We start from the raw sequence: 19,697 nt of genomic DNA on the forward strand, positions 1-19,697 counted from the left end.
CTATCTATCTATCTATCTATCTATCTATCTATCTATCTATCTATCTATCTATCTATCTCTATCTTTCATCTATCAATTATCTATCTATCTATCTATCTATCTATCTATCTATCTATCTATCTATCTATCTATCTATCTATCATCTATAGCAACAGACCTCACTAGGTGAGGTGAACTAAGATGATTCTTTGTGCGGGAGTGTTATTCGGCCCCTATTTCACGTCCTCAGACAACTGCAGCTTTCTCTGTGGGACATGAACAAATGTTTTGTTGCTGCTATTCATAGAGGGTAACTTGGGCTGGAGGTCTTTGATAAGGTGTTGGTAAGAGCAGAGTTTTCTAGGACGTGTGCCTATGCTGCTATTTACTAGCTGTCTCTCTCACACAAATTATTTCATCTCTCTGTGCCTTAGTTTCCTTATATGTGTGGTATGAATTTTAGTGCCTTCTTTATGAGGTTGCAATGAAGAGGAAATGAATTACATGCTTAGAAATATGCTTTGCATTCATGGTGCTATTGGTAGTGCCATCAAGTCAATCTGGATTCATATTGATCCCATGTGACAGAGAGCAGAACTGCTCTGGAGAGTTTTCTGGCTATAATCTTTACGAAAGTGTATCATCAGGTATTCTCCGACACAGCGACTGGGTGAGTTTGAACCACTAACTTTTTAGTCAACAGTCATGTACATATCTAGTGTGCTACCGGGGCTCCTCTGTTTGCAACTCATATGCTCTATTATTGCTTTTGGGACTCTTAATGTCTAGTTGTTGAGGCTGTGTGTTTATAGCTGACTAAATAACCATGGTGTCTGGTGGGCCTGAAGGTCTCTCTCCTCGCTTCACTGGGGGAGGTTAAGCTAGTGCATCTGCACTCTTTAACCCAGTGTCTTCATCACTGATGGCAGAGGCTGGGGGGAGCTGTAATAGGGCTGTAGACATAGTGATGATCTATCTCCCCGAGGTTGTCTCTATGGCTCATGGAGCTGACATGGAACCAGGTGACTAAGTGGGGTCTGAATGCCATAGATGAGGATAGGCTGGAGACTCAACTTGGGTCTTAGCCCTTCCATTCCACCTCTGATTCTTAAAGACTGCTTTGATTTTTCTGATTGCAGGAGGCATTACCTCGCTCCTCACCCCTGCCAACCACCTCCATAGATGCTACAATTTAAGACATCCACATCTTTGGACAATCAGGGAAAGAACCTCAGGGGCACAGAGTCTGCACTGTTGCATCCTCGAACTCCAAGTTGCCCTTGCATTTGCTGTGAGTTGAACTATATCCCTAGAGAGATATGTTCAAGTACTAACCCCCAGTGCTTCTCAATGTCATCTTATTTGAAAATAGAGCCTCTGCAGTTGTGAACAAATGAAAAGATACAGTTAGGCTAATGACTTCCGTAAGAGGATATGCTGGATTAGGATTGATCATAATCCAATGACTAGTGTCCCCATAAAGAAAGAGAGATTGTGAGACACCGAGACACGGGGGTGGGGGGAGTTGCCGAGTGAGGATGCAGGTGGAGGTTGGAGTGCAGCAGGCGTAAGAGCGCCATGTAGTTTTAACAGCCATCAGGAAATAGAGCAAGGCAAAGAAAAATCCCACAAGAGTCTTCAAAGGGAGTACGCCCTACACAAATCTTCATTTAAATCTTCTAGCCTTCTGTGGTGAGAAAGGAACTCTTCTACATTGTTGGTGGGATTGTAAAATGATGCAACCATTCTGGAAGGCAGCATGGTGCTTCTTCAAAAAGCTGAACACAGAAATTCCATATGACCCAGCTATTTCACTACTTGGAATATACCCTGAGAATATGAGAACTGAGGCACAAACTCAGACTTGTATACCAACGTCCATAGTAGCATTATTCACCATCGCAAGAGCATGGAGACAGCTCAAATGTCCAACCACATAACGAATGGATTGAGAAATTATGACACATTCACACAATGGAATACTATGCAGCACGCAGGAGCAATAACTTTGTAAATTATTATCTAACTTGGGAGGGACTGGAGAGCACTATGCTGAGTGAACTAACTCAGTCCCACAGGATAAGTATTGTATAAGATCGTTATTGTGAAAGGAGTATAAGGATCCAGGATGAGTAAGAGAGTCTGGAAGCAGAGGGAAGTGGATGTACAGAGGGAAGAGGGGATTAATCATTGGATTGTATAATTTGATGGGTGGGTGGATGAGGGAAATGGAAAGAATTTGTTCAAATTTGTATTAGAATTTTGTAAATAAACCAGTGAAAAAATAAGTCAGATTGGGGAAGGGGAAAGGAGGGAGAGAGGGTAAAATGTGTAACAGTGAATGAATGAAAATCTAACTTTTCTGTAAACTTTTGTTAAAATGACAATTAAAATAAAAAATTTTATTTAAAAAATTAAAAACAAAGCAAAAAATAAATAAATCTAGCCCACAGAATTCATGAGAGAGAGAGAGAGAGAAAATCACTGCTGTTTTAAGCCATCTTTTATTGTTGTTAGGTGTCATCAAATTGAGCATGACTCACAGTGACTCTATGAAAACTAGTTTTGAACTCTGTCTTATCTTGGGACATACTGACAATCTTTAGTATACTTGGGCCCATTTCTACTGTCACTGTGTCAAACTATCTTGTTGAAATTCTTCCTCTCTTCTGCCTATCCTCTACTTTTCCAAGCATGATGTCCTTCTTCAAAGAATAGCTTCTCCTAGCAACATGCCCAAAGTATGCAAAATGAACCTTTGTCACTTGCCTCCAAGGAGTACTCCCGTTGCACCTTCTCCAAGGTATAGCTGCTTGTTCTTTTGGCCATGCATAGAATGTTCAGTATTCTTCTCCAATACCACCCTCAAAGGCATCAATTCTTCTGTCATCCTCACGAACTGTTCATTTCCCAAATACAAGTGACTGGAAAGACCATGGCCTGAATTAGGTGTACCTTAGTCCTCAACTGACATTTTTGCTTCTCAGTAATTTGGAGAGGTCCCTGATGCCAGACTTTCCCTGCACAATATGTCTCCTGAATTCCTGACTGCTGATACTAAAAGGTGTTGATTGTGGATCCAATTAAGATGAAGTTGTTGACAGTTTTAATCTTTTCTCTCTCATGATGTTGCCTCTTGGTCAAGTGGTGAAAATTTTTGCTTTCTTGATGTTGAGATGGAATCCATATTAAAGACTGTATTCGTTGATGTTCTGCAACAAGTGACTCAAGTCATCCTTACTTTTAGCAAGCACAGTTGTGTCATCTGCATAACATAGGTTATCAATGGGGCTTCCTCTCTCTGATCCTGATGTCACATGCCGTCACAGAGTTGAACTTCTCGAAAAATGTGTTCAAAATACAGATTGAATAGGTATGGAAAGAGGATACAATCCTGATAAACATTTTTCTGAATTTTAAAACATGCAGTGTTCCCTTGCATGGGTCCCACAACAGCCTCTCAGTCTAGGTCTAGGTTTCACATGAGCACAATTAAGTGTTCTTGGATTCCCATCCTTCTTAATGCCAGCCATAACTTGTTATGATCCACGCAATCAAATGCCTGTGCATAGTCAATAAAGCACAAGTAGACATTCCTCTGATGTTCTTTGCTTTCAGCCAGGGTCCATCTGACATCAGCAATGATATCCCCAGTGCCACGGCCTCTTCTAAATCCTGCTTGCACTTCTGGCAGTTCTTTGTACTTTCCTAGCAGCTTTCGAATGATCTTCAGCAGTATTTTGCATGCTTATGACATTGTTTGATAATTTCCACATTCTGTTTGATCACCTTTCTGGGTGATCTTTAAACCTCCTAGGATATGAATAAAGCTAGTATGATTTGGAGCACCTATTTTATGCAAGCCCCTGGGAATCCAATCTGGACCTTTGCACTTGGCCTCAGTCCAGTGAGAGTTTTGTGCCCGACAGGGAGCACAGTGAAAAGAACACGGAGAGGCTCTACTAGATGATGGATGAGGAAATCCCAGGTGGAGCCCTATGGAGACCTTGTTTTGTTGTCAGATGTCATCGAGTCAAGTACGACTCATAATGACCCTGTGAACAACAGATCTGAACCCTGTCCTGTGCCATCCTCATCTCTAACACACTTGAGCCCATTGCTGCAGTCACTGTGCCAATCCATCTTGCCAACCCTCTTCCCTTGTTCTTTGACCATCCAGCTTTCAAAACATGATTTCCCTTTCAAAGGAATAGCTTCTCCTAGCAACATGCCCGAAGTATGAGTGAGCGATGAAGCTTCGTCATCTTTGCCTCTAAGGAGAATTCTGGCTGCACTTTCCCCAAAGCATATCTGTTTGTTCTTTCAGCAGTCCATGGGATATTTAAAACTCTTTTCCAATACCACAGCTCAAAAGCATTGATTCTTCTTCTGTCATCATTATTTATTGCCCAGATATCAGAGGCATAGCAAGTGATTGAAAAGATCATGGTCTGAATCAGGAACACCTTAGTCTTCAAACTAACAACATTGCACTTCAGTACTTTGAAGAAGTCCCTGATGGCAGACTTGCCCAATGCAGTACTGAGACTTTAGCTATAGCAAAATTACACATTCAGTATGCTAGATTGCCTAATGTGTGAGAGAATTGTGGCATACTTTCTTAGTATTAATAAACTCAGATTCATTGGCTTTAAGTTTAGCTGACCCTCTGGCAGGTTTCTGAGGCTGTAAATCGCACAGGAAAAGTTAGGCCATCTTTTCCCCATGGTGGTGCTAGTAGACTTAAACTTCCAGGGAGATCTGGCCTTTGGGTGAACAGTGTAACTCCCACAGAATTGGAAAGTTTAATAAAGTCCATAGATACGTTTTTCATATTTATGATACTTTTCTGGTTTCCAACTAGCTTCTAGTAAGTGATTCATTTTGCAAACATTCATGACAACGTTTATTCTGAGACTGACCTTTACTCACCACTCTGAGTTTTTTAAGCCTCCACTGCTGCTTTCTCAGGAACTCCCTTGCACAGCTAGCCTGTCTCTTAATAAACTTCATACGCAGAGATGCACTCAGTTCCTGTCTTTGTGCTAGGCATGGAGGTTCAGAAGTGAATCAGACACAATCTGATTTAAACTACTTTACACTAAATGACATTTTTTAGTGTAATTTTAAGAACTTATAATCTTTCCCCTAGAAGTTAAGTATAGATTTTTTATAAATAATTTTATATCAAACATGTTTACAGAGTTTAGTATGTAATACTTCCCCCCCCCAAAAAAAAAAACCAAAACACCACACCATTGGCATAAAAGTGTCTTCAATGCACGGGGACCCCATGTGTAAGAGTGGAGTTGTTACAGCATTTTCTTGGCTGTAATCTTTACAGAAGCAGATCTCTAGGCCTGCCTTTGTCAATGCCTGTAGGCAGTTTTGACTTGCCAAAACTCTAGGTTAGTAAAAGCAGGGATGAGATGGATTGACACAATAACCAGGTCAATGGGGAAGGTGCGTCAAAGATGGTGAAACTGGCTCAGGATAGGGCAGGGCTCATGGTTATTGTTCACAGGGCTGCTTTTGATCGTGGTCCACCTGATGGCACAGAACAACAATAGGTTAGTAAACCCACTCATGTGGAGTTGATTCCCACTAATAACTACACTCTATCAAGGTTACCAAAATTATACATGTGTGTGTGTGTGTGTGTGTGCGTGCGCGTGTGTGTATATATATGTTTTTTTTTTATGAGGGTACTACTGTCTATCTTTCTCTTGCAGAGCAACTGGTGGATTTGAAGTGTCAACCATTTCATTAGCAGTGGAAGACATTAATGTAACATGCAACCAGGGTAGTCAAGCACAAACCATTTGCAGCACACAGCTTTGTTAATGTAGTCTATAGTGAGCTGTGTTAGTAACCCAAAGGCCACAGCCACACATCTGTGGTGCATTGAATCCACTCACTGCTCCACAGGAGAAAGATAGTGGCCTCCCCCACTAAGATTTACACCCTTGGAGACCTAAAGAAGCATTGCTATTTATTGGAGTGGACTGAACAGTAGTGAGTTTGAGTTTTCTTTTGGTTTCAAAAGTCAAAGTTTGGATTTCTGTATATTGAGAAATTCTGTGTGTTAAACTCATGTTGTTGTTGTGTGCCGTTGAGTTGTTTTCGACTCATAGCGACCCTATGCACAACAGCCCTAAACCCTGCTCTATCCTGCACCAACTGCACTGCCTCCGACACACCCATCCTGATTACCCCAGTCACTGAATCAATCCATCTCATAGAGGGTCTTCCCCTCCTGCGCTGTCCCTCCACCCTCCCAAGCACGATGTCCCTCTCCAAGGACCCGTCCCTCCTGGTAACATGTCCAAAGTATGTCAGACGAAGCCCCAGAATCCTTGCCTCCAAGGAGCAGCCTGGTTTAATCCTCTCCAAGATGAATCTGTTTGTTTTCCTGGCAGTCCATGGTACATTCAGTACTCTTCTCCAGCACCACAGCTCAAAAGCATCCTCTCTCCTTCTGTCTTCCCTAGTCATTGTCCAACTCTCTGATGCATAACAAGCGATTGCAAATACCATGGCCTGTATCAGGTGCACCTTAGTCTCCAGAGAGACACCGTTGTTCCTGAGTACTTTAGAGAGGTCCCTAACAGCAGACTTTCCCATCGCAATACGCTTTTTGATTTCCTGACTGCTGGTGCCAAGAGTGTTGACTGTGGAGCCGAGCAAACTGAAGCTGTGAACAATCTCAATCTCTTCACCATCCATCCTGACGCTGCCAATTGGTCCAGTGGTGAGAATCTTTGTCTTCTTGACATTGAGCCTCAGTCCACACTGAAGGCTGCAGTCCCTGACCCTTTGCAGCAAGTACATGAGATCCTCCTCAGTTTCAGCAAGCAGGGTTGTGTCATCTGCATAACGCAGATTGTTAATAGATCTTCCACCAATCCTGATGCCACAATTCAACTCTGTATCTAAATACTGTGTGTACTAAACTGTATATCTCAGCTCATGTTAGCTGAAGCTAAAGAAAATGAATGGAGTTCTGATGCTGTAGTCCATGGGGAGTGGCCCTGCTCACTAAAAGTCTGTGACTTTCTGGTGAGTGACTCTGTGACTCCACCAGTGACTCCATGGGACAAAGATGGGCGATATCTCCCTATGCAATTTACAGCCTCGAAACCCCACTATAAATCAACTATAAGTTGCTTCTGACCCGATGACTATGAGTTTGAGTTTTCGGAAAGAAAACAAATAAGGCAATAACATAGAAACTAAAGCTGAGGGGACTCAGGCAACTGTCCAGTCCAACCTCTGGGTTTTTATAGATGAGACAATTGAGACCTTGAGACACAAAATGAATGTGTCTGCTCACTGAGCTGGCTTGTGGCAGAGCCAGAGCCCTGAGTCCACTGTCCTTCCCTTGCATCCTGCTACCTTTGTCCCTAAACTGATTTCCTCGCTCCCTGGGCTATCTGCTGATTGACAGTCTCTGTTCCAGTTCCTCTCCCTTAGTGTTGGTGTAGGAAACTGGCTGTGGAACATCCATAAAACCAGGCTAGGACATTTTCATCAGCCATGCCAAGTCACCCCACATGATCACTGGTCTTCCTGGGCTCAGTTTTGGTCACTCTTCTTCTACTTGGACGGCATGTATGAAACTGCAACCCTGCCATGACATTTGGCTACTTGCATTCACTCAACTCCAAAAGCATGTGTGACGCTGACAGATTCTCTCCCTCTCGAGTCCAAAAACCCACGAAAGGAAGAGAGACAGATGCAGCCACCACTGCACTTGGTGGGGGAGGCCATAGAACAGAAGGGCACGGGAACTGGGAGATGGCGTATGGAGCCTATTGTCCCCGCAGCTGCAAGCCGTCAGCATGTTAGTGCCTGTTCTGGGCTGCTACCACTCGAGGCATGTGGAGCACGGATGCTGGATGGGCATGTGGCACAGGAGGCCACTCCTGCCAACAGCAGCTTCGGTGGGGGCCCGGGTGGGAGTGGGGCACAGGCAGGGACCTCACACATTCTTCACAACATTCTTCAGAGTGTTGACTTTGGGAATTATACTCTTGTTGCAAAAGCAAATTTGAGAGCTTTGGTGAGGTGTGAGGTGGACCCAAGACAAAGAGCCTTTCTTCAGAGTGGTCCCATCTGTGAGGGTTGATTTGGACTTTGGCCACCTCCTCGCTACCCCTTAAATTGTCTCCCCAGCTGGCATCTCCTGCCAGTCCTGGGAAAGGCGAAGTCCTTACTGCACGCATTCAGAGAGCAGGATGCAGGGCGAGGAGGTCACTGGGAAAATCTCTTGGTCATCTGGAAGATGCTGATCTGGGGCTGATTGCAGCCAAGCGCCTGTAAAATGATAACCAGCCAGAGCCGGGAGGGGGCCAAAACGAGATAAAAGAAGACCAGAACAAAGGGCGTTCATTTCAGCTGTTATCTTTTTCAGATGAAGACTACATGGCTGGAGGGAGCTGGAGTTTGGGAGAAGGGCACTGGAACTCTATCTACTGCTTTTCTTTCTTCTTCTTTTTCTATGGGAGGGGGTGTGTGAGGAAGAGTGGGATAGCATGAAACTTGTTGAGGAAAGCTGTGCAAACAATGGCTTGTGAATGCCAAAGCTGGCAGTCAGTGGTTCTTAATGTTTGAATGAAAGTGGCTGGAGCGAGTTGGTTGCTTTTTTTTTTTTTCCTATCCACAGTCAGTGTTGCCAAGAAAACAAGGAGTAGCTGTTTTAAGCATTTACAAATGGTAATGTACCAACAGCTGGTCTCAGTCCAACCGAGCTATTGTAGGGGTATTAAAAAGACAGGCCAGAGTTGGAAATGTTCTGCCAACCTCCCTTGCAGAGTTGGGGAACATTTTACTTGGAAAAAAAAAAGAGTCTTATACTCCTGCAGAGATCGACAGGACCGTTCTCCTGTGGAGACAGTGCCTTGCTTGGCAGAGGAGGCAGCGTGGGCAGGCCAGCCAAATGCTCCGGCAACAGGAAAGTGTGGCGTCTGTGGCTTGCACGGACTTGGACTTAACAAGCGCAGCCATGGCGCCTGCCTGCCCTCAATGAGAGGCCCACGCGCACATGCATGTGGACACAACGAGCTCAGTGGCCCAACGCGCCTGGAATCACGGTCACTGTGTGTGCAAGAGGCCACAGGTCGACTAGCAGCTACTCTGAGGCCTGAGCTTGGGTTCCCACGCTCGCTCTGTCTGGGTCTTTGCTTCCTCTAAATCTACTGCTCATATTCTGTCCACTCAGGCCAGGAAGGGCTAGAGATCATTACTATGCATCTAAGACTGGGACAACCCAGGTTTTGCCCCTGTTCTTTTGTCTCAACCTCCAATCTGGGGTGTCCTTCAGGGTTCTTTTTTGTTTGTTTGGTTGTTGGGTTGTGGTTGGTTTGTTGTTAGTTTTTATTTTGTTTTGTTTTATTTTTTTCCATTTCAGGAAATTGTAATACACAGAGCATGCTTCTTTGCTAAATGCAATTACCAGCGGCCCTGTGTTTATGGATGAAGCACGGTGGAAAGTAATAGAAAATGATTATTTTTCGTTCTGAAGGCCTTCTTTATTAGTGGTGCGGTAGGGACGTCAGCTGCCTTCTCTGAATGGCAATGCAATGTTTTGCTTTCCCCAGCAAGATAAACGATCTTATTTGTTGATGTCTAGTGCTCGAGATGACATTTATGTGAAATAAAAGGGACCAAATTAATAATAAAAAAAATGATTAGCCAGACACAAATGAAAAATGTACATCTCCCCCCCACCCCAGTTAAGTTGTTTGTATTTACATGCTATTCACAAATAATGGCAAAATGCCCAATCGTTGGATGGTAAGGCCTCTCCCCCCCTTTTACAATCATATGGCTAGATTCCGTTTTCCAGATCTTGTCTGAGAGCTGCTATTTGAAATAAAAATGTTTGCATCCATTTCCTCATTAATCGTTCTGTTGTAATACAACCTGCTGCAGAGAAATGGCAAAGCAGATGCAACAATGAAAATTAAAAGGGACGGACACTTATCTCGGGCTATAAAAGCTGCTAACCATGTAGGAGCTCGAGAGGCTTTTGGAGAGAAAAATATGGCAAATGATAGAAGCAATCATCGGACTAAGAGTTTGCTATTTGGAAAACTCTGGTGGAACATTACTCTGCTCGTAACGGCTGGAAGATCACTCCTGAGTTGAGTGTACACCAGAGAGTGTGTTTGCCTGCTTTGCCTTGAGGCCTGTCTTCAATATTTGGTGCATCTACCCATCTGGTTTCTCATAGGGAATTTTCTTCACATAAACAAACACTTTGCAAAGAATCTGTAGACCTCATGTTTTGAGGGCTTGATAATCTTGCCTGGATGTATTGCCTCCTACTCTATTGAGAGTCATAAACTCAGAGCAAAGCTGCGTTGACCTTGGTCTTTCTTTTAGTGGCCAAGCTCATTGTACATGGGGAAGTGAAAGTGTTTATAGCCTTTGTGGAGGTAAAGAACCATGATTGTCTATTGCTTAAATAATTCAGTAAAAGGGAAAATCAAGGTTCAAACACACTTTAAAAAATATATATACCAACCAATCAATCTAATATTCTAACTGGGATTGTTTGTTTTAGATTTTTTTCCTTTCTTACTTCCATCAAATACCTATGCTCAACTGATCTCATTGAGATCTGGGATCAAAAGCTTATTGAGCCTCTTTGTGTGTATTTATTGAGCATCACCTGCTTGTAGACAGGGAATAAGAGAGACAGAAACATGGGTTTTGCCCTTAAACAGTTTAAAATCTCTTGACAGCAAACAGATTGGCACAATTGAATACGCATAAAGACAAACAGCCAACAAGAGAACATGCACATGGAGGCTCATGAGTGAGATGAGAACGTGGCTCTGGGTGGGAGGTTTAGCATGGTTCAGCCTTTTCACACAGCGCTGAGAGCACGAGGCCAGAACTACCTGCTGATGGTCTGATGGAACCCTAACAAGTGGACTAAATAGAGGAGATGGGAGTTCACTCCTGTGGAATGTTTGTCTAAGTGTGTTTGACCAATATCGGGCTTCAGATGACTGGCTCTTGATTTGATTGACCTGATGGAATCCTTCTTTGTTGAAGGTAGCGGTATAGTTCAGACCTATACATTGTATGTCTGGTAAAAGAAGACCACTGATCATGAGCCTTTGAATCAGCCGTCTCTGGGATCAAGTCATAGCTCTGCCTTTTATTAGCTAACAACACTTTTATTGCTCTGCCTCTCGAGTCTGTAAAATGGGTAGAAACCTAGCATCTATTTTGAGGGTTATATAATAGAGTATTAGAGTGTAACACCCTGTCTGATGCCATAGTCTTTAGGGAGTTGGGATGCTAACTCAAAGGCCAGACCAAGCAATTCCAGGGCATCTTTCTTTGGGTGGCTTAGAATTGTCAAACTTTCTCCAGTAGTCAAGAGTTTAACTGTGTCACCTAGGAATGCTTAGCACCAAATAAGTGTCCAATAGTTGTGTACAAGAAGCATTTTCCTTTCTTCCTTTTTTCAAAAAAAATTATTTTTAATGAAAGTTTACAGAGACTTAGGGTTTCCAGTCATTCATTGTTGCACTTTTCTCCCTGCCCACTCCCACCCTCCAATTCATTCTTCTCCTTGAAAAGTAAAAGAAAAACTTTCATTATTATGCAATCCCTCCCCCCTAAGTCTACTCCACTGTGAAGCCTTCATTCTGGACTCCTGTCATGACAATAACACCTCATCATATGTACCTTCTAAACGGTTCTCTTCCTCATCTGTTTCAATGGAGTATACATCATTCCTCCCCTCCTTCTCTGTCTTCCCTCAACCCTGATGTCAGTCCTGTTTTACAACAGGGGTCCTATGCAATATTTGTCCTTTTGTAACTGAGATATTTCACTCAGCATAATGTCCTCTAGGGCATCCATTTTGCATAATATTTCATACATTTCTTGTTTTTCAATGCTGCATAGTATTCTGTTGTATGAATATACCAGAGCTTCTCTATCCATTCGTTTGTTGATGGACACTTGGGTTGTTTCTAGCTCTTTGCTATAGCGAACAAAGCCACAATAAATATGGGTGTACATATATCTGCTTGAGTGGCAGTTATGGTTTCTTTAGAGTAAATTCCCAGTAGTGGAATTGCTGGGTCAAATGGTATTTCTATTTGCAACTTTTTGAGAAAGTGCCATACAGCCTTCCATAGTGGTTACACCATTTTACACTCCCACCAACAGTGAATAAGGGTTTCTGTTTCTCCACAACCTCAACAGCATTTGATGTTTGCTGTTCTGTTAAATTTTGCTATTCTTACTGGGGTGAGATGATATATTTGTTTTGAAGAAGCATTTTTCTTATTGTATATATTTATTTGTTCCCTTTGTAGTCTTATCGTACATTCAGGGCATACCACTTGTGTACTAATTACCCTGTTTCTGATCATCACTTGAAAAGGAAGATTCTTATCTTTCCACTAAAAAGGAGGGCCACTCCAAATTATACAGTCGAGGGCAGGAAGCTGGGTTGAATGACCTCTCACAGTCACTTCTAATAATTTAGTTCTTGAATATTTATTCTGCTTTGAAAACCATAGCTTGCATGCCTTTTGGTGAATCAGTACGGAGGCAGAGGTTAATTTGTCACAGCCTGCAGTGCAGAAGAGGTCCCACCCAGTTGCAGTTGGAAGTCTGATTTGGTTGAGACATTACATTTAGACTATTTTTTTAAATTATATTTACATTTTTAAACAATCTCCTCAGCTGAACCAATGACTTGCTCCCGGTGCTGTTAAAACGATCTGCCACCAGACATGCAGCATGATGCTTGGACTACTGCTGGCTAGAGCGGGCAGGAATATTTATATAGTACCTGAAGACCAGGCTCAAATCAGGGAGCCTGGAAAAAAGTAGCAGCTGAAGGACCAAGCTGGCACATTGCAAGCAGCGATTCAGCGGTAGGCGAAGGAGGGGCCTGAGACATGGGCGGACTGTTCTTTTCAAGTAAAATTTTAGAGTAATCCATAGGAAAAGGAACTGAGTAATGTCCTGGCCTATCTTTTACTTGGCTTTCAACATTAGCTTGATACATATGGAGTTATATTCTTCTTATGTAAAACTTATACTTGGACCAGGAGATAGTCATCAGAACAGAGCAAGGAAACACTCATGGTTCAAAATTGGGAAGGGTATATGCCAGGGATGTGTCCTATCTCCATACCTTTTCAATCTCTATGCAGAACAGATCATCTGGAAGGCTGGGCTCTATGAGGAGAAATGTGGCATCAGGATTGGTGGAAGATCTATCAACAATCTGTGAGGATAAATATTGTATAAAACCATTATTGTAGAAAAGGTATAAGGATCCAAGAGGGGTGGGAGAGGGTGAAAGCAGAGGGATGAGGATGTGCAGGGGGTGGGGGGATTAATCCTGGGGCTGTACAATTTGATGGGTGGAGGGGTGAGGGAAGTGGAAAGAATCTGTTCTTGAAAACAATGTACTTGAATTTTGTGAATAAGCTAGTATAAAATGAAAACAAAACAAAACACCAGAAGTATAAAAAAACCTCCAAAACAAAAACTTATGCAGATGACATAACCCTGCTTGCTGAAACGGAGGAGAACCTGGAGTGCTTGCTGCACAGGGTCAAGGACTGCAGCCTTCAATGTGGATTGAAGCTCAATATCAAGAAGACAAATATTCCCACTACTGGGCTGACTGGCAGCATCATGATACATGGGGAAGAGATTGAGATTATTAGCAGCTTTAGTTTGGTTGGCTCCACAGTCAACACTCGGTGCCAGGAGCCACAAAATTAAAAGACAAATTGCTTTGGGAAACTCTGCTGTTAGTGACCTCTCCAAAGTACTGACAAACAACAATGTTAGTCTGGAGACTAAGGTGTGCCTGATCCAGGCCATAGCTTTTTGCAATTACTTGCTATGCATCAGAAAGCTGGACAATGACTAGATATGATAGAAGGAAAATTGATACTTTTGAGCTTTGGTACTGGAGAAGAGTATTGAATATATAATGGACTGCCAGGAGAACAAATAGGTTTGTCTTAGAGAGAGCGAGACAAGGCTTCTCCTTGGAAGCAAAGATTCTGAAGCTTTGTCTGACATACTTTGGGCATGTTGCAAGCAGGGACCAGTCCTTGGAGAGGGACATTATGCTTGGGAGGGTAGAGGGACAGTGCAAGAGAGGAAGACCCTAGATGTTATGGTGACTTGATTCAGTGACTGAGGTAATGGGGGTTGGAGTGTCAGACACAGATTGGCACAGGACAGAGAGGGGGTTAGGGCTGTTGTACACAGGGTAGCTATGAGTCACAGATGACTAGATGCCACATAACAACAAGAAGAAGAACAACAAGTCCTTACAGACATTAACAAATGGACTTCTCAAGCACAGAAACCATGTCTTTATATATTTTGTATTTATTTGGATACAACTTGCAGTCCTTGGCCCAATCTAAAAGCAAAACAAACCAGTTGCTTTGGAGTTGATTCTGACTCATGTTGACCACTATGTATCAGAGTACAATTGTGCTCCCTAAGGTTTCAGTGGCTGGTTTTTAAGAAGTAGATGCTGGACTTGTCTTCTGGGGCAACCCTGGAGAAATTGAATCTTCAGTGTTTTAGTTAACAGAGTGATTTGTGCTGCTTAGAGACAAATGGCCCAAATTAGGCTCCTGTTTTATGTTACTCTATGGTTATATATGTATTTATTACAAACGTGTAGTGTGCAAAGGTTTTCACAATTACTTGTTACGCCTCAGAAAGGTGGACAGTGACTAGGGAGGATAGAAGGAGAATTGATGCCTTTGAGCTGTGGTGCTGGAGAAGAGTATTGAACACCATGGACTGCTAGGAGAGAAAACAAGTTCATCCTGGAGAGGGTGAAACCAGGCTGCTCCTTGGACACAAGGGTTTTGATGCTCCATCTGACATAGTTTGGACATGTTGCAAGTAGGACCACTCCTTAGAGAGGGACATCATGTTTGAGTGAGTAGAGGGACAGTGCAAGAGAAGTCTCTGGATTAAATGGATTGACTGAGTGACTGGAATAATGGGGTGAGTGTGTCAAGATGATGAGATTGGCACAGGTTAGAGCAGGGTTCAGAGCTGTTGTACATAGGGTTGGTATGAGTTGCAAGTGACTTGATGACGCTTAACAACAATAGTATACAAAGGAAAACTGCACCTACAGTTGACATCATCTTGCTGAGTTTGAATTCTGCCTTGGCAACGTGCAGAACTTCTATAGCCAAGAATGGACTTCAGGAATTCTGATCCGGCTTACATTTCTTTTGGTCATTTAGCAAGGAAGTTTTTGTGCCTTAAGTCTAGATGTCAGTGTACAAAAGGGCTAGATGGATCTTTTCTTTCTTTCCCGAGATGGGAAAGATAAGTGAAATTCAATTACATCTGCTGAAATTCAAACATATTTTTTATTTATTCATGGCCATGATCAGGGCAGAACCTCTAATTTCAACCAATAATTAGACTTGACAATAGATGTGGAAATAAAACATTTTTTGCTGAATTCACTTGTTATTCCTCCCTGTTATAGCTGGTGTAACCCAGATGTCAGCTGTCCCCTTATTTTTGTCTTTGAGCTCTCCCTCCCTCAATCCACTCATACTAATGCAGTAGTGAGCCTTGTAGTGTTCACAGAGTGTTTCGTGGGGAGATGGAGGGAAGAGCAATGTTGCAACATCTTTAAAATCTCCATAGTTCTAGAACAGTTTCCTAAAAGTTTATTTTGGGTTGTTTTTTTTTAAAGAAAAATAATTATTATCACTCCAGGAAGAATCCCTTTTCCTTTCCACATAGCCATGCAGAAGTTTTCAATCCTCTGTCAGTCCTCTCTCAATCCACTGCTAATTTAGTGTTCTCCCCATTTGAATAGTCATATTTCCTTGATTAAATATCATCCTGGGGACGCGAGTGGCATCATCCATGGAGAGTTGTACAGTCAACTCCATGTCTCTTTGGAAGGTCAAATCCACCAGCGGCTCCCTAAGAGAAACATGGACAATCTCCTGTGGATTTACCACCTCAGGAACTTGCTGGAGGGTCAGCTAGGAGTTGGTTCTGACTCAGTGGTAATGAGTTTTCGAGTTGTTTGCTCCTGTTGCCGCACACTGTAAATGTAAGGACCTTTTGAACGTGGTGGTCTGCTGTCCTCTGTGACTTGTCTGTGGCTCTTGTGGTCATCTAGTACTTCTTCTGATCAAGACTCTTGCTCTTGCACAGAAAAAAAAATAATTGAGCATTGCAATTCCCCACAGCTCATTACAGGAGCATTTCTTTATACTTTTGCAATTTAGTCTTTGAGTTAAGGGGAGGATGATGAGGTGGTCATTTTTTGCAGAAAGTTCACACTGGCTTTCTCATCCTACGCCGCCCACCAGCCCCGCAGGTTCAGGGGAACATGAAAGGGTAGTGGAATGGTTAGGTTTCCGAATGTGGAAAGGAGGAAGAGTGGAAGATGAGGGAGAGCAGACAATAATTACGCCGGATCTCTAGTGAAAGAAGACCAATGAGATATACAAACATGCACAGAGAGAAAGAGAGAGTGATTAATTTAATTCAAGGAATTTGCTCCTGTGGTTATAGGGGTCTGAGAAATCTGTAGCTCAGACAAAACATTGGGAACTCTTGGAGGCTTGTGATTATATCCCAAGATGCACAGGTAAGAAGATAGAAAGGGAGGTGTGTGAGTTCTGCCCAAGTTTATCATGTGACTACACCCGGGGAAAACCTCACTTTGCTCTTAAGGCTTTCGACTGATTGAATGCGCTGCCTTATATTACACTACGTAAGGCAAACTTGTGTTCTGTTGTGTTAATCCATTGAGTCTAGTATGTCTCATAGCAGCCGATGGGCAACAGATCTGAATCCTGTCCTATCTCCTGCCGTCCTCATTATCTCTGATTCACTTGAGCCCATTGCTGCAGTCACTGTGTCAATCCATTATGTTGGGGGGTATTCTCTCTTTTTACCTACCCTCCATCTTTCCTTTCTCAAGAAATAGCCTTTCCTAGCAACAGGTGCAAAGTATAAGGGACAGAGCTTCACCATCTTTGCCTCTGAGGACCACTCCAGCTGTCTCTTTTTCAAGACATACTTGTTCATTCTTTTGACAGTCTGTAAACTATTTAGTACTTTTTATCCAACACCACAACTCAAAAGTACCATTTTTTTCTTCTGTCATCCTTATTCCTGGTTCAGCTCTCAGATACATAGCAAGTAATGGAAAATACCACAGCATGAAGCAGGTTCACCTTAGTCTTCAAACTGACATCATTGCTCCTTAGCATTTTAGAGAAGTCTCTGACAGCAGACTTGCCCAAAGCAACACACCTCATGATCTTCTGACTGCTTATATCAAGGGATCTAAAGAGGAAGAAATCAGCATTTCCTCCATGATGATATTGTCCATTGACCCAGTAGTATGGACCTTTGTTTTCATGAAGTTGAGATGCAATCTATTTTGAAGGCTGTAGTCTTTGATTTTCTGCAGCAAGCAAATTCTGACTGATGGTGTCTCACACATGCCAAAGTAGAAATATGCTCCATAATGTTTTCAATCCTTGAGTTTTTAGAAGTAAGTTTCTATCCCTGCCTTCTGGGATGCTTCTGGCTGGACTTGAACCAGCTATCTTCCAGTTAGTAGTCCAAGGCAGTAGCTGTTTGCACTCAGTGGCTCCTACGTTGTATTGAATGAAAGATGATTTCATTATTACATCATGACATGGCATTATGGAAAGCACTTACTTAAGGCCAACTGCTTTGACTGCACATCTCTGCTCAGGAAGAGCAGCTAGATTAGTGTGTTTGACTAAATAACTGGTAGCCATAACCTAGCCAACCTGACAAACTAAATTAACCATCACATAAATCTCTCAAGAAGTTTGCTTGCACATGGGTAAAGGGATGGAGGCTGACTCAAGAGTCAAGAGAAGTTTATCCAGTATAAAAGGAAAATACCAGAGCATGTTTTTAAATGGTGTTGGGAAGGAGTAAGCAGAGAGGGAGAGGTGAAGGACCAGGAAGAATGGTGGAGTCGTAGACACATGTCACCGAGAAGACTAGAGAGCATTAGATCTAGAGCATGGGAGAGAGAGTCAGCTGAGCAAAAGACAGACGTGTTAGGATACCTGGTGTGGGTCAGGGGCTGTGGACTGGTTGGAAGAGGAACTGGGGAAGGTGTAGGGCTTGGAGGAACCTGGATTGAACGGTAACCTCACCGCAGGCAATCTGAGTACAGAGTCTAAGACTTGGCCCTGAAGGTGTATCCCCAACTGAGCTGCTTGCAGGCACTGTCCTCTACTTCCTAGAGGGGATGGATAGTGGATTTGCCCTCCGGCACTTCAGTCTCCTCTTCTGTCCCCAGGTCTTCACCACCTGGGAGGAAAGTTGGGGATCACTGTGTGAGGAATGGAGCGTGGTTGCTGAGAGATGGGCTGGACGACACTGAGGGCCAGCTGCCCACTGTTCACTGAGCTCTGCCTGCTGCCCCTTTCCTCTGCGGACTTGCTATTGCTCTTTCCACCCTCTGGCAAGCCAGGCCAACTTCGACTTTAAGTATTTATTTCCGTGCCTACTTGCTGGCCTACGGGGGATTTTCCTGTGCCTCACAGCTCTGTAAAACACACAAGCAGAAAGCAAGCAGTGCAGCTGCTCCTCTCGCTGAGGATCAGGGAAGATCCTAACTCACCCGTGGGTGCTTGTGGGGCTTCCAGGAGAGGCCTTCTTCTTCCCAGTGCCCCAGAAGAGCAGCTGTGCCTGCGTGCCCAGCCCCTTCCCTCACCAGCGCTCTCACAGCTGCTCCTGCCCTGGCTGCCATCGGCCAGTAAGAAATATGGGGGGTTCTGGAACTCTAGACATGAAATGGCATACGTTTGTAGTGCAGGGAGGGGCAGGAAGTAGAGAGAGAGAGAGAGAGAGAGAGAGAGAGAGTGCGCAAACCTGGAGTCTTATTTGGCGGGCATTTAGTCTGGACTCTGACAGGTAAACTACCTGTACCGTCGGGCACCGACCGATTGCTCTCCTGTGAGTGGTTAAATGACACAAACTTGTGAAGAGTTTCACATGCGGTAGGATCTCAGTGGTATTGGTTGAAGAAAAGTAATTATAGGTTCAATATTTTCTTCTCAAAGAAACTGTTAAGAATTCAATTATCTCCTACCCCCAATATGTGTTGGAGAGCTAGACCTTGTACGAGGGATGCAATCTCATTTCTGAAAAAAGGTTTCTTTGCTGAGCTAATGAGACCATACCAGTGTAGAATATGTCTTGAATCAATCTCGTTTGATACATAAAAGTAATTATTAGATACAGAAGTGAGCACATGGAGGTTAGGGACAATTGGCACCTGGCTTCCCCAGTACTGCAGCATGTCACTGAACTCACGAATCATTAAGGAGTTGACTTACATAGTTGTGCAGGCCAGTAAGTTCCACATCGGTGGTCAGACATCAGCCTGAGGTATCTTCTGACTAACATTGCCAGGTCTGAATTTACCCTCAAATGGAACCATAAGCATAGGCACAGTGGCCAGGATTGACAACATTTCACACACTGGAGGACTATGGCTTGAAGGGCCATACAACGATTGATTCACTGCAAAACAGGCATGATTGAAGGAAGAAAGGTCTTTCAGAGTAAGCAATTAATACTGGTAAAGGCTTGAAAGGTGCCCTGGTGGTGTAATAGTTGAGCACTTGACTGACAACAATTTGATCCCACAAAAG

Source organism: Elephantulus edwardii, unplaced genomic scaffold, assembly GCF_000299155.1.
Source record: "Elephantulus edwardii isolate Elephantulus edwardi_28Jun2011 unplaced genomic scaffold, EleEdw1.0 scaffold00090, whole genome shotgun sequence".
Taxonomy (NCBI): domain Eukaryota; kingdom Metazoa; phylum Chordata; class Mammalia; order Macroscelidea; family Macroscelididae; genus Elephantulus; species Elephantulus edwardii.